Consider the following 16556-nt stretch of genomic DNA (forward strand, 5'->3'; position numbering starts at 1 on the left):
CAATTGATGGACAGAAGGCTGGACAATGTCAAATATTCACCCCAGTAAAGAGATCTGGGCCTAAATCCATTGTTTTTTGCTCCCCATACCATGGGAACAGTCCAGCCCGAACTGCCAGGCCAGGTCTTCCCTGGACTGGAAACAAGCATCCTGGTACCAATTTTGGGGCATCCCCCTTCATCGGCCAGGCTAGCTTGACTCCAACTGGCCTAGAGAGCACAGGACCCCGCTTTACCTGCATAGTAAGGTGCCTGAGGGACAGGGGGGCCTGGGTCGGGGGTCCGCTGAGGACCCCCCTCACAGCCCTGTGCCTGAGTCCCAGCCGGGGCTTTGAGCCCCAGGACGCAGAGCCCCCGAGCCTGCTGAGGGCAGATGAGAGCCCTTTTTGGTTAAGGTGCAGGGTGGTCAGATTGCCGTCCTTCGGGCCTGGCCATCTGGTTGTTCCCAACCCCTTGGGCATCTGGTCACATGCAATGCTTTCCAATGGCACTACCAGATGGCTGGGCAGCCCTGGAAGTCTTGGTGTGGGCTCATTCGGTTCCAAGAGCCTAGCCAGGGCTCAGGGCAGGCCGGGTGCGTGGGTGCCTTTGCTCCCCTGTCACTGGGTGCTCACGGATTACTGGAAAAGTGGGATAGCCTTATTCTGGATTACTAGGGACAGGGTACACCAGACCGCCTGGCGCTTCTCAGCCGGTGACCAGATGGACTAGGAATGGGCAACCCCACCAGTTTGGGGCTCCGTCCTCTGGCCTGCCGCATGGCAAAGTGCCCGGGATGGGATCCATCGTGCCCGGGCAGGCATCCCTTGCTCGTCTGGGCCATTGAGCTCTGGCCTGGCCCAAGGGCCCCATCGGGCCCCAGGGTGGCTGCTCCCTCCATGGGCTCCGTCTCCCAGCTTACCGCTCCACCAAGGCCCTGGAACGGGGTTCCACTGGGACCGGCGAGCCTTTCCCTGCTCAGCCGGGTTCAGGAGCTCTGACTGTAACCCCCGAGGTCCCCCTCCCCATCCTGGGCTCCGACCTCGGGCCTGCCACGTGGCAAAGTGTCCGGGACATGGTCCAGGGGCTTGGGGAGGCGTCCCCTACATGTCCTGGCCCTGGATCCCATGGTGGGCCCCGAGGTGGGCGCTCCCTTCCTGGGCTCCGTCCCCCGGCCTGCGGCTTCACCAAGGGCCCAGGACGGAGGTTATGTCAAACCCGGGGAGTCTTACCCTGCTTGGCGGGGTTCAGGAGCCCTGAACTGGGCCCCAAGGGCCCTGGGGCAGGCCCGCTCCCCATCCTGGGCTACATCTTTGTGCCTGCCACGTTGCTGCATCGAAAACCAACAAGCTGCAATAGTATTTTGTTTTCTAACAGTGCTCATCCAAAAGCATTAAAGTGGAGTGTTCCATATGGAGAGTTTTTAAGTGCAAGGAGTAATTGCTCTGAAACTGAGGAATTTGAATCACAAGGGCAAGAGATATTTCAAAGATTCAAATGAAGAGTATATCCAACCAGTGTACCTAAACATACTTTAATAAGAGCGAGATTGAGATGAACTGTTGCTTCCGAAAACTTTTAAAAAGACAGAAGAAACCTTTGTAAGATATATAATTGATTTTAATCAAGCAGATGTGGAAATCAAAAATATTTTGAATATTGATTTGAATATACTTAAAAAACATAGTTGCTCCTGCTGGGCGGAGGAGCAGGAAAAGGAGCGATTGGGATGAGGAGGAGAGATCCCACAACGCAACATCAGGAACACAGAGAATGGTGGACTATAAATAACTAGAAACTGGAAGTCATCGAGACTGATTCAGTTGGAGATAACGCTCAAACAACACGGAAGATTGAACAGCCACAAAAATTAACTTGAGTTTACATTGATCGGATCTCAACTTGAAGCATGTGTCCATTGAACCAAAAAGGCATTGTCTAAATCATGTTGTCTCCAAACGAGTGGAAAACAGGACTGTCGTAAAGACACGTGTGATCTTGGGAATGAATGCTAAACATTGCGTACCTTAAGCAATTACAAGAGCACAAAGATGAAAGATTCAGCAGATCTCACCCAGTGAAAGCCCTGAAGAGAATCCCAAGAATGATATCGGGGCTTGAAACGCGTCCGCATCACTCACCATCTGGGAAACATAGGCATGAGATTAGGATCTGCTCTAAGGGAATGATTTGATAATTCCTAAACCTTAGGAACCTGACAATTTGTTCCCAGTGGGCAGCAACTGTTTGAGAGATTTATCTAATGACAAATTACGACTTTTTGTTGCTGCAGTTGAAAAATTCATGACTGGTTCATTGTTGTGATCCATTTCTTACAAATCTATTTATTATATTTGTATTGTTTGTGAAGTTTTTTGAGTTTAATTATTGTTTTTTGTTTTTTGACTGTATGTCTATTGTTTATACAAACAGTGTTTTCCCTCTTTCTGGCATAAAGGACAAAAACGTAAATGGTCTTTAAAAAGTACAAAATTAAGGATGAATAAATACTAAAGATCAATGTAATAAGTGATTGGTCTGAGTCTGTTCAAGTAAAAAACAGCACAAAAAGCGACAGCTAGATACAATGTTATCTTATTTGTATAGGCCCCATCTAGCCGCCCGGAATAGGGCCAACCCCCTTTTGATATAATAAAGCTTTTAGAAAGTAGGCATTTTCTAGCTTGACCATCCTGTGTGACTATGCTGGGTTGTTGATTGACTGTCTGGATTTAGAGTGACAGGAGCTGGGGATGTGCATTTACTGTAGACAGCCACTGGGGTTATTGAGGTGTGTCCTGCCTTTCCTGGGTGAGTCAAGGCTGGACTGAATAGACCTGAATAGACCAGGGCTGCATTTAGAGTAGTGGGAGGAGATTTCCTTGCACCTGAATGGGCCCTGTCTCTTGTGCACAATGATGTCTCCACATCTTGCTAGGAACCTGGACCAGAGAGGACAGAACTGGTTTGGACTGAGCTAAGAGACTCTTTGCCACAAGAGAACAAAGGAAAATATGGTATAAATATTGGGGCCCAGACCCTAGAACTTTAGATTACCTCTGGACTTAAGAGGAACCTCTACCAAAGAAAGGAGAGGGTAATAGTGAAGAAGAGGTACTGCCCCTTTAATGTGTGCTGTGTAGGGTTGGCCTGCAGTGGCTGTTTCTGCCGAGAAGAGAACCCTGACTTTGCTGTGTGCTGTGTATCCTGCTCAAAGAAGATCTCCAAGTGCTTGGTGTAGAGCTTGCTTCCTGTTCTGAAGTCTCATGGACACAAATAATTAATTTCCTCTGTCGTCCTGCACCTGGAACTGCTGTTTCAGCTGCCACAGAGGGAAATATTAACACCGATGCCGGTGAGCAAAGCCGCGACCTGCAACGAAGCCGCAGGCATCGCTCGTGAAGTGCACAACGCAGTGCCCCGGCTTACATCGCAGACCGACGCTTGCCAATGCTGCACCGTACCGACTCTGACGCCGTCACCGAGGCCGCTGACTGCACCGGAGCCGAGGGCACTGCTCATGATGCTCATGACGCACCGCCCCGCTTTGCCAATACCGGATGTGGGTGACCTCCCAAATCCATCGACCCTGCATTGTCATAAGGAACTGACGCCTCAACACCACCGTGATGTCACCTCCTCAGCAACAGTAAGGAACTGACGCCTCACCTCCCCTGTGGTCGTAAGGAACCGTCTCCGCCAGGTGCCAATGAAGCATCACCTCCCTGACGCCATGCACTGTTTTTGTTTTCATTGTTTACCAAGGTATTGTTCTTTTGGGGTCTGTGTGATTCCGGGCCCAATGCCACACACCTTGCGGTCAGTGCTGTACTTTGGGATTTTCAGTTGTCAGAATGTCCTGATAGCCCCAGGTGGAGTTTTTTGTTGCTACAAGCTTTGTTTTTGTAAATAACCTACTTTTGATGATATCTTGATATATGTATGGTGGATTGTTGTAATTTTTGTCTTTTTTTATAGTTAAAGATTTCCTATTTTTCCTAACTGTTGTGGTGTCCATTTGAAGTGTTTTCATTGTGTTACTGTATGTGTGCACAACTGCTTTATGCACTGCCTCTTAGAAAAGCCTATCTGCTCGTGCCAAGCTACCAAGAGGGTGAGCAGGGGATGCCTAAGGGCGTAACTCCCTTACCCTGACTAGAAGCAAGGGTCCCTACTTGGACACAGGTGCAAACCAAGTAGAGACTCCCATTTCTAACAACTATGCTACTATGCAATACAGCATATTGGAACCGAACCTAGAGGAGGAGATCGAGAGGTAGCGTTAAGAAGATGGGAATCTAGAGGGACACTTACTATAGGGACTGAGATCCCCTAGGGTTTAACACAGATGCTCTACTCTATGTGCACCTCCGACTCGTATCACTATGGATTATGATATTTGAGCCCCTTTTCTTGTGGTTGATTAATCCTCTTTGTCTTAATTCACGTATTTTAGGGAATTGAAAATGAAGTCTGTACACTCTTACAATGAATTTCAGATCTTATTGAATATGAGGGACTTTCAGTTGATTATTAACTATTGGTTTATAAAAAATGTGATGATTGATTAGGAAAATTCTCCCAATTTTAATATCGGGATGACAGCTTAAAAATAAGGGGTGTTCTCTATCATAGGATTGTACTTTCATTCATCATTATGCTCTACAGTTTTTTGTACAATCACCTTGCAGTGGCATTTAATAATAATTTCTTTCACTCCTTCTCTCCCTGCATTGCATTGTTATGCACTTTACAGCATTTTCAGCACTTTATTGTTTTTTTTAACAATATTTTGCACTTTCTGACAACGCCTTTTTGCACTTATTTATAGATTTCGCACAACAGTGTATAATTCATTATAATGAAATAAAAAAGTAAGTGATAAGCAAACATTTTGTTGTTCAAAATATGACAATTAGGAGTATTTATTCATGAACTGAATTTCAGCAGAAATAATGTGAATAAATACTTTGAATTGTGCTCTTAGAACAATGTTTGGAGAGTCATTGAATATGAAAAAATATTGAGTTCCCTTTGGTAATTTTGAAATTGTAGCAAAAAATAGAGGTTCTTGCCTCTGGATATCCACTTAGAATTAAAGTATTTTACCCAGGAAAAACAATGAAAATGCAAAAAAGAAAATAATTATGAAAACATCTAATTTATATAGTGAAATCTGATAAATTGCAATGAGCAATATTTTTAGTTTTTTGCATCTTTACAAAGTCTCTGACAAAAGGTACTTTACCAGAAAGCAAATTATATAAAGTGTGAATGTTTTGTTTTTAATTGGGTGATTGTGGAAAAAGGAGAGAAGTTTCCCTCTAAATAGATACACTTTACACTGAAACTCGATGGCCTAGAAGAAGACTTTTTTGACGAAATGCGCCGGCCTGTTGTACTCAGCACGGAGCGCTTTGGATTGAAATGATAAAATGAAAAAATGCACGTTAAGCCAGGCCAGATATGTGCTGTCTCCTATTTTTTGAAGCAGAGAAGCAAACAGAGCAAAATTAAAGTGAAGAAGGCTTGGGATTTGAATTCACACACCCATATATATATTCATGGAAAAAACAAAAGGTTACAGGGACATTATAATTAGGAAATAGAATATAAAAATCCTTAGAAATTCATTGAAAAAACCAACGGTGACAGGGACGATATAGTTCAGAAATAGATTTTTTTTAAACCTTAGATATTTCTGCCCTGCCTCCTATTCTTTTAAAAAAAACGTTTTTTGTGGGACTCGGCTGAAGCCGAGTCCCAAGATAGCTGCTTACACTTCCTGGTTGAACTGCTGGCTGCCAATCAGATCTCAGCAAATACACATTTAGATTCTCATTACTATCTCAAATACTACTGAACAGACTTGCACCAATTCACAAAAAGGTCCCTTTCTGGACCAAAAGCTATCTTTCTGTCAAATTTGGTGTAAATTCATCCAGCAGTTTGGGCTGTAGTCGTGTCCAAAATCCCTATGGAAAATTGCATGGGAAATCGCGTTTTGTGATCCCCGCCTTTTTCCTGGCCCCCACTTGACGATTCACCCTGAAACTTTCAGTACACACGCAGAACCCACTGTCATACTAGTTTTGAAAAGAGTGTGAAGATTTGTCAAACTGCGCCAAAGTTATAGGAAAAAAACAAAAACTGCTTTCCTATGTATAAATGTATAACACTATATATACATATATTTATGTATATGTATATAGATATATAGCTGCTTAAAAATTAAGTAAAAAAGACTACATTTTATTTTAGTAAAAATATGTAAGTAATAAAATAAGATTAATATTTTTAAATATGAATTTATTTAAATATTTTACCATTAAATGTAATATATTGTTATAGGGTTTTTAAGTTTGTTTTAGTTTTTATAAGTTTTTGGGAAGGGTTGCAAGGCATTTTAGGGTTTGGGTTAGGTAGTGTAAAGATTGTAGCAAGGAGTTTTTAGGATGGGTCATGTATAGTGGTAGTAAGGAGTTCCTTGTGGTCAGGTATAAGTAGTGTATAAGGCAAGCAAGCTCTTTTATGTCAGGGATGGTAGTGTATCGGGTAGCTAGAGGTTTTTAGGATTTGGGGTTGAGTAGTATTTGTGGGTAATAGGGAGTTGTTAAGGTTCATAGATACATCGTGTGTAGAGATAGTAAAGGGCTTTTAGAGTTCAATGATGGGTAGTATATTGCGGTAGTAAAGAGTTTCTAGGGATCAGGGATGGTTATATTTCAAATAGGTACTCCGATATAGGCCCAGGTAACTTCTCAACCCTTCCCCTATATTCTTCCCTAGATTATACTTATAACAGTTTACAGGGACTGACCTTTTACCTAGATACGACACTGCATTCAGAACGCGGATTTTCCCTAGTTCGAAATCTCATACATTAAGCATGAGTATTCTTGGAAGCACAGCAGGACTACCATCTACTGTTTAATATCTATGTATAAAGTTCATACCCAACGTCATCCTTAGTCTGACACAGTAATACAGTGAGGTAGGACCCTTGGGGAGACCTATGGGTATATAAACATCACATCTTGTTAAGATAGACAGAGGAGACCAGGAATTGCCGGCCGACACACTGACCAGAGACGCTGAGGTTCCTGCATGCAGATACTCCAGCTCGCAGTGGTCTAACATTCCTCGCGGGGTGTCCAACTCGAGACCAGAACGGGGTCCCACAGTCTCTCACTCCACGTAAGGGGGTTGACTTTATCCTAGAGGGATTCTTGGCATAACACCTACACACATGCTAGGTACACTTAGGTACATCTAGTTAAGCAGACATCGTAGGAGTACGTTTTTTTTTATTATAATGTATTTTATATACTTGTATGTATTCATGATTACTGGAAGATGGTAGGGCTTTATCATCCATTTACTTTCATAGTGCTTCTAGTCCTATATATCTGCTACTGTCTAACAGTTGTTGCAGCTCATCTATTTTACACCAGAATAACAACTGTTCAATAAATACTTATTGCAAATGCCCAGCCTGTTTATTCTGTGTACCTCTCTAAGAAAGACTAAGTAAGCACGAGTGACTGAGCGAAAAGTAGTATATTGTTTCCACGGTCCTGAGGGATCAGGGTTGTCATGTCCGATGGTGGTCAAGAACTATTCTCTCCTTGATAAGAGGAGATTCTAGTGGCACTGTGAGCTAACAGGTACAAAAGGCCAACATACCCGGTTGGGGTGTTCAGAATCAGTCTGACACCAATCCTGCAGTGTATGTTGTCCGAACGCGCAGATCCTGTATAGGTTTTATAGGAACTTAATGTAAATATCAAGGACTCCCGGCAATTAATTGAGATTCCTAGGGCAGGGTAAATATGCAATCGAGGAAAAACTCGCTAGGCAATAGAAGGTCTACCGGATTAACACTGTATCTTATATATGTACTAAGTCATTTTGTGCAATTGTTAGTTTTTGTTGTAGTGTTATAATTGTATTTCTGTATCATGATGCGATTTTGCTCACCTTTATCACCTCTTATGAGATTGTCTCCGACACTTTTTATTAATTTGAGATAAATACATGACTTTTTAAAAGTATATTTGCTACACTGAGTTCACTTTAAGATGTTGCTAGTTAATATGGTCTGTTAGTCCGGGAGACCTTCTATTGCCTAGGGAGTTTTTCCTCAATTGCAGGTTTTATAGGAACTACACGACATGGCACCTCCAACGCTGGTTGGGTACTTATTTTACAGTAGAAACTGAGTAGTTCAGTCGTGCTAGTCTCAGAGACCCCTACTCACAATTCCCCAGAGATGTCTGGAGTGGGTGGGCACAAACTCCGCCACAGCTGAGTAGGCAAAAATCCAATTTATTGGCTGTTGGTTAATCAAGCTTGAAGGACAATTTGTTCCTAAACTGTGCAAAACACCTTATCTTATGACTGAAGAAACTGAAGACGTGGATAGAGTTGCACATCTAAGATGAAGAAGATGCAGATGCAATTCACATTGCAGAAAATGTTAGGAATGGTGTTACCATAAAACCAGGTGCACACGGTCTAACATCCAGGGGTGGACTGGTAGCTTTTGTGATTGAGGCACACGAATCATATAGAAAAGAGGTATTCTATTCATGGGTTACATTCCCAGTTGCAAATGCAAGAACAAAAACATTTCATTTCTTCACAGAAAGTGGAATACCAGACGAATATTGTCCCTTTGAGGACATTGAAGTTCCACTAACTTACCAGGAACATTTATACTGGTTTAAAGGCGCCCTCCCCATACAAGAAATAAAGTAAGACTCGGTCTGCTCGGAAGAGGAGGAGCGACATGGCAAGTAGTAGCTGCCTACACACCACATCATGACATTGAAACAATGCCAGGAGGAGACTTACTTATACTTCACAAAGAACTGATAAAACTTTACAGAAACATGGCACAGTTCGTCATGAGGACACTTACGGTCCAGCCAGCAACGGCTACAATAAACACAAATTCAGGTGAAAATACAGCAACTAAAATCACACCACAAACTTTACACGCAGTAACGGGTAAAATGCCCGCAAAATGTGATCAAATGCCATTCTGGGTAGCTCAAAAAATAACACAGCTAGACGCAGTATTCCCGAATACTAGCCCTTATAAAAAACACAGAATGCCGACAATCTGCTTGCCTATGGGGATAACACCACTGATAGAGGATTGTACCTCTTAGGGTACAGTTTTTGCTGCCATATATACCAGAACACATGGTATCCCGTCATTAGCAGTAATACCAGATGTATTAAGACAAATACAAAATGAGTACGGAGCAGAACCTGCTCTGAACTTAGGGATGAAATTACTAGGTAATTATGCCCAGGTATCAGCCATAATAGTAGCAAATATTAAAGGGGAAGCAGAATCAGTGGCAAACCGTCAACGACTAAGGGAGTTCAGTCCTTTACAACAGGAGCATGAATTCCCTAAAATAATTGAGACTGCGCAGGCAGAGACAGTTTGGGTGGGAGAGCATTAAAACCACAACTGATGAGTAGTCCTGAGAAGGACAACTTTAAGCAAGCACCTGCTTCTTCGAAGAAGAAGTGGGACTATAACAAAAAACAGAAAAATAAAGAAAACATATCAATCCAGAGGTAGATATATCAATCCAGAGGTAGATCTCCTCCACAGGAGCCCCACTGAAAGGAGGTATAACCTTAGGAATAGGGACAATATTAAAAAACCTGACAGGTATCAGGATACTGATACACACTCCTTTCATTCCTTTCAGGGTTCAACGAAAAACTCGGAGAGGGAATGATGGTTAGACAGACAAAAAGAGCGTACAAAGTCCAGAGACAAGCAGAATGCTCAAGACTATACTTCCAAAAAAGAAGATAAAACCAAACTAAAACCTCAGTTCAAAAAGAAGAAGGTTGCAGGTCTAAAGATCAGACATGCCCAGAATTCTGAGGACTCAACTAATGAACGGGGAAGGGGCTCTAAAGATGCTAGACAGTGCGGCAGAAGTAACAATAGCTTGCCAGAACCTGATGGAATTTGTGGTGACAGTGGACTTGAATGATTATATCACGGTGGAAACAGCTGATACTAGGGTAAGTGGCCCACATAAATTGTATAAAATAACACTCCAAACGGAGGGGGACAAGCCCAGGAAAGTTAGATGTCTCTTTTGGGAGAACCTGAAGTTTTGGTCGTGACATACTATTAGCTGAACAAGATTGGCCGCCAGCATTTGTCATGGACTGCCCTAGGGGAGAAACAGTAATATTACCAGCCTTTTCCAACCCTGTTGCCAAATATCGAAAATACACAAATGCAAGGGAGTGGGCGGTAGCCCTAGCCCCGGCATCATATAAAAACCATGTTAGATGGGATGAGGATTCAACCCACCACATAATTCCATTAAAGAATATCCGACTCCTCAGAGGCAGTATTAAATAAAGCAAGATGCTACAAAACAGGTCTGGGAGATCTTAGATCAACTTGAATACCAAGGGGTGATTGAAACTTGCACCTCTCAAATGAATAATCCTTTGTTTCCCGTGATGTAACTTGACAACTCATAACACTTGCACAAAGACATATGCCGTACAAAATACACACAGTGCCACACTAATGAATAACATTGTGCTGAAAAAATACAAAACGACACTAGATATTTCAAATGGATTCTTTTGCCAAAATATAGTACCTGAAAGCAGGTATTTAACTGCATTCTCCATGTTAGGCTCCCAGCTGGGTTCTTTTCGGCTAAAGTAACTGAAATACTTCAAAATTTGGATGAAGAGGCATTGTCCTACGTGGATGATATTTATCTAACGGATGATAACCTGGATGAACACTTGAACAGAGTAAATACCATAATATTGGGATTTGCCTCTTAGGGCTACAAATGTAATTGTAAGAAATCAAAGATAGCCCACCTCAATGTCTTTTTTCGGGGATATGAGCTTCAAGTGAAGGAAAAAGCTTAGCAGCTAACTTTTTAGAAAAGTGTGCACTGCTACAACCTCCAAAATCATTAACAAACTTACAATCAATACTGGGATTCCTGAACTTTGGTAGAACATACATTTTGGATTAAGCAGAAAGAGTTAAATCTTTTTACGATTTGATAAGACCTGACTTTTCAGTTAGACAATGGACACAGGAACACACAGATATTCTTCGTTCCCTACAAGCTGATATGATATCTTATAAACCCTTACAGACACGCGTAAATGTACACAACTTAGTGATCTCTATAGTTGCGAGTCAATCAGGATACACCTACCTAACATATAATGAAGGTGAATCAGTACCAGACGCATACAAATCACATTTGTACACAAATACTGAGATGCGCTTTGCATCAACAGAAAAGATTCTTACAGCAGTACAGACTGCTGTAGTGAGAGAAAGAGCACTGGCTCAGGGAAAGCGAATAATTGTCGTAACCCCAGTACCGGCCTTAGAGGCTGCTCAAAGGCTAGCGTTCGAAATGCTAAAACCTTACATCCGAGATGGATACAATGGGCCCTAACTGCAACAGATGTAGAATACAGGTACGACCCAAATCTAAAAACACAAGCATTCCTGCAATACAAACAAGAATATCCACTCCCTAATTAAATATTGCCTCTAGATCAGTATGAATATATAATTTACACTGACGGATCTGCTCAGCCGGCCATTGTAAGTAAATAGCAATACAGCACTGCATGCGTAATCGTTAAAGGATGCATGCAGGATGGAAAGTTTCATCCGAGTTGTACAAAAACCCAGTACCTAGGAGACTGTACGGCGCAGCTGACAGAATTAAAAGCTCTGTTACTGGCACTGGTAAATACGATCGAGAATTCCCCCCACTAATCGTGTGTGATTTCTTTTACTGTGTACAGTCATACAATCAATACTTACACCACTGGGGATAAAATGGGTTCAGAGATGCAAAAGGTGGCCCGAGTAAGCACAAAACGCTATGGGAACAGGTAGTGGAGTTGAAAAACGAACTACCAAGTTCTCACATGATACACACACTGAGTCATCAACGTGCTGACGTTCACGTTGAAGGGAAATCATTGGCTGATGAAGCTGCAAAGGGGGCTGTACACACGGCTTCTGTAGCTGCAATCACTCGTTCAAAAACGAGAATAGATGGTGAGATTATGGTTGCAATTATTGTGAACGCAATAAAACGACACTACTGAAAAGATTTCCACTCAAGTACTCCTACAAGTTAGATGCAAATATCATTCCATTTGCTCAAATTCCTGAAGTGGAGGATAGAGTAACACCAAATTTGGATCGCAGGTTAGGGTTAATTCTAGCAGCACACGAGGGTATAGGTTCTGCACACGCAGGAGTTATGGCAACTGTTTCCTTACTGAAACAACGCTACTGCTGGCCAGAATTTACAAAGCAGACTAAGGACTGTGTCTTGAAATATGACATCTGTCAGCAGATGAAAGGCTCCACCATAACACGTCCAGCGCAGACACCATTATTGATATCAGACAAACCACTTGTGTGTGTTTATTTGGACCACTGCGGCCCCTTACAAACAGATGGGGCTTACAGGTATGTCATGGTTGCAGTGGATTCCTGCTCTAGATTCCTATGGGTGTGGCCCCAGTGCTTGGCTGATGCTCGAACTGTTATAAAAGATTTGCAAGTCTTTATAGGGACATACGCAATTGGCACATTACATTCTGACCGTGGCCGCACATTTAGCTCTAGGGCTTACAAGGAAGCCATTGGAGGTTTGGGTGTAGCATTGCAGTACTCCTCTCCGTACCATCCCAAGGGAAATTCGGTAGTGGAGAGGAAAAACTGACTTAAAGCACTCTTTAACAGCTAGAGTATTAGGCTTGGGTGAGAGTTGGGTAAAACATTTGTATGGAGCTATTTAGAGCATGCCTCATTCCTCTGCAAATCATGTTTTTGAAAGACACCGTGCAACAAACGTCCTTTATAGGAACTACACGACAGGATGAGTAGTCTTACATTGCATTGCATTAAGTAAAAAAATATATAAATATAATTACATTAAAAGTAATAACATTAATATACATTTTAACATTAATATACATTTTAACACTGCTATTGGGTTCATATTTACGTATTAGTCTCGAATTAGATTTCACATTATTTTTATTACTCATAAATTACATTGTAAATTGTTGAATTAAATTATATGTATATGTATGTTGATTGATTATCTATCTATCTATCTATCTATCTATCTATCTATCTATCTATCTATCTATCTATCTATCTATCTATCTATCTATCTATCTATCTATCTATCTATCTATCTATCTATCTATCTATCTATCTATCTATGTGTGTGACAGATTACATTTACCATTTTACCTGCTAACTCACAACCTAAGGGACTGCTGTGTAAAGGTGCTCTTGATGTACTGACCAAAATGTAATGTCATATGAAGTAACTGTACTCAATATAATTTTTTTAGGTTCTATTACATATTTCAGAGTAGTAAACTTATTTGAAACCTTAGAGCTAAACATTTGTAGTAGAATGTGAAATAACAGTCTACTCAGTAACGATACTGGCTGGTTGCAAACAAACAATAAAGCTATGTTTACTCAGTATGAGTGGCGCCTGCAAGTTAAGAAACAAGGGGGCATATTGACAAGCCCCTATTGCCATCACAACATCACTTTTTTAGACCTTGTGGTGGCAATAGGGGCTTTGCCTTATTACAAGGCAGCGTTACCTTATTTACAAGGCACCCTTTCACGCTACACTTAGGGGGAAGGGGAAGGCAATGGGTGTTGCGGTGGGCGTTCCACCGCAACACCCATTGATTTTGACCTATTTACAAGGGTGGCGTAAATTCGGAGGCAGTGCCAAAATTAAGACCAGGAAAAACCTGGTCTTAAACAGGTGAAACGACGTGAAATGCTTTATTTCTCCTCTTTTTTGCTGTTTCCATGTGTGCTGCGTTGTGCAGTAAATTCTAGAAGCTGACTCAATTTTTTAGTGCATGAAAATAATAAAAGAGACTAGTACATCCCACTTAACACCGCTATCTAATTCTGATCCAGGAACTACTACAGAGTTTATAGAGAGAATAATAATCAGAAATCTCAGATGAGCATGAAAAGGTGAAGAAAAATCAGTGGTATTAATTAGTTCCCACATTGGTGCCCACATTGGTATTAGATTTGCAGTTCCCGTGATCCAACAAAGTAATTATTCAAAGGAGAAAAACACATCTGACAGTCACTATATTTGTAATTAACACATTTATGTTGGAATTTTGAATGGAAATAATGGAAACATTCTAAAACACATACCTAACCAATGTTATCCAAGCGTGGACACTCCCAGGTAGGTATTGACTTGTGTGAAGTCGCCTTTGACCCTACTCCACCCTGGTCAATCCCTACTTGAGAGTGCCCTCCCCCTTTGGTAATATTGTTATTGCAAATCAAACCTTAAAATGTGGGGTGAGATTCAAAAAAATGTTTGTTAGACTGAGTGATTTTCTTTTTATTCTTTTTCTTTATTCTTTTATTAAGTAAAGAATACAAACATAAAAAGAAATATAAAACACATAAAAAAGAGCCTTACAGTACCTCTTTATGTGTATATTAATCAGAGATGTTTTACTTTTTCACAATGGCAATATCTTGTTGATCCTATGTTTATTCAGTATAATGATTATGCAGAGTGCAAATTTCCCCAAGGCTTTGTCACATTTTCATCTGGTATAGTCTTCCCTTATATTTCACCTGCCATTTGCCACCAAAGAGGCCCCACAGCATCTCCACTTCATAGAGACGGAAATCAGATTACCAGCATGTCATTGGGCTTTTTCAAAACAATGGAGTATTTTTCATGGAATTATATAGGTGGAGCTTACAAGAAGTATTCCGTGGTGAATTGTTTGGTGATAAGACTCTGCCATATTTTCCCATTGAAATGCATTGTAGTGAATGTCCAGTTTTGATGGTCACAAAAGAAACAAATATAGTGGGTGATAAAAATGTTTAATCACAATGTAAATTATTTGTATCATACTCATTTTAGGAATTGTGGTAAGTTCTAAACTCATTTTGCCCTCTATAAATGCTGATCCTTTGCTGAGATTTCATAAACAATGATTGAGAGAAAACTCTTTCCTCTCATGATCTTTCTGATAAAAATTATGGAAGATCCTCTGGAAGCTAATATGAGGTCACTTTTTTAAAAATAAATTCACAAATGTCTTCTTCAGCCATGTGAACCAAAGTCTGACATGCTAAGTAAAACATCTACTTCAAACAGGAACATCAGTCTATCTGCACACTTAAACACCATGTTGCTGGAATCCAACCTGAGAATTCAATCAATCAATCAAGTTGTACTTGTATAGCATGGCTAATCACTCCAGGAGGTATCCAGGGCTGTGCTGCAGGTATCAGTCACAGAGCCAGGTCATGAGTCCCTTCCTCTAGTGCGTCAGCCACTGTGTGGTGCGGAGGTGAAGGGGGCTTTGGCGGCAAGGTGGGAGAAAGAGTGTCCTCCAGAGTAGCAGTGGCAGATAACGTGGTGTCTGAGTGAGGGCAAGGTGTGCTGAGCGAAGATTTCTGATTGGTTGGTGGAAGAGCAGGCAGTGGTTCATGTAGGCTGGTCCTTAGTTGTGGAGGATTTTGTAGGCATGAATGAGAAGCTTGAAATGGCATCTCTTCTGGACGGGGAGCCAGTGGAGGTTCTTCAGGTGCTGTGTTTCTTCTTGGGTAGGTTGAGGATCAGTCTGGCTGCTGCATTCTGTTTTTTTTATTTAAATATTTTTATTGATTTTAGCATATTTATTCCCCCCCCCCCCGGACAGGTAAACAATATTTGTATTGATTTTAGCATATTTATTCCCCCCCCCCCCGACAGGTAAACATTCTGTACATTAACATCATGAACTTTACGTTGTGTTTGTCATATTTAAATAAACATTATAGGAAATTTTGCAAAGTATATTCCATGCTTCACAAAAAACCAATTAAAGCAATAACATAAATACATTACAGCATTGATAATAAATCACATTTGTAGATCTCGCCAGAGTGTGAGCGGAGTCCAGATTTTCATGCCCCTTTCACGTCGCCTTCTGCCTTTCCGCTTATATATAGCTATCTCGATATTATGCACCGCTAAAAGCCTAGCTAGCCACTGTTGAAAAATGGGTGGTAGCGGGTCTAGCCAAGCCGAGGCTAGACATAGCCGCCAAACGGCCATAGCAACAAATATAAAACCGTGACCGTTCTCAAGATTATCTGAATCTTCCACCCCAAGTACCATTGCCTCTGGTGACAAGACAACCTTTCTGTGAAGAACAGAAGTTAAGAACCTCTCTAAGGGCCATATGTAGGTAGCCTAACATTTACCACTTCATAAATACCGAATTTTACCGATTCGGTATTTATGAAGTGGTAAATGATATGTAGGTAATCCATCGGTAATATTTACCGATTCGGAATGGGTCGGTAATTTAGAATCGGTATTTACCGATTCGGTAATGGTAACTGGCTTCCCATTGATTCCTATGGGCCAGGAGGCCCATAGGAATCAATGGGAAGCCAGTTACCATTACCGAATCGGTAAATACCGATTCGGTAATGGGGGG

General features: G+C 41.5%; 1 protein-coding gene across 10 annotated transcripts in view; it reads left to right on the forward strand.

Moving 5' to 3' along the window:
* The window catches only part of FOXP1 (forkhead box P1), a 1129017-nt gene that overhangs the window by 202137 nt on the left and 910324 nt on the right, over window positions 1-16556 (forward strand). The window lies entirely within an intron of this gene.

The sequence above is a fragment of the Triturus cristatus genome, chromosome 9, assembly GCF_964204655.1.
Source record: "Triturus cristatus chromosome 9, aTriCri1.1, whole genome shotgun sequence".
In the NCBI taxonomy this organism is placed as follows: domain Eukaryota; kingdom Metazoa; phylum Chordata; class Amphibia; order Caudata; family Salamandridae; genus Triturus; species Triturus cristatus.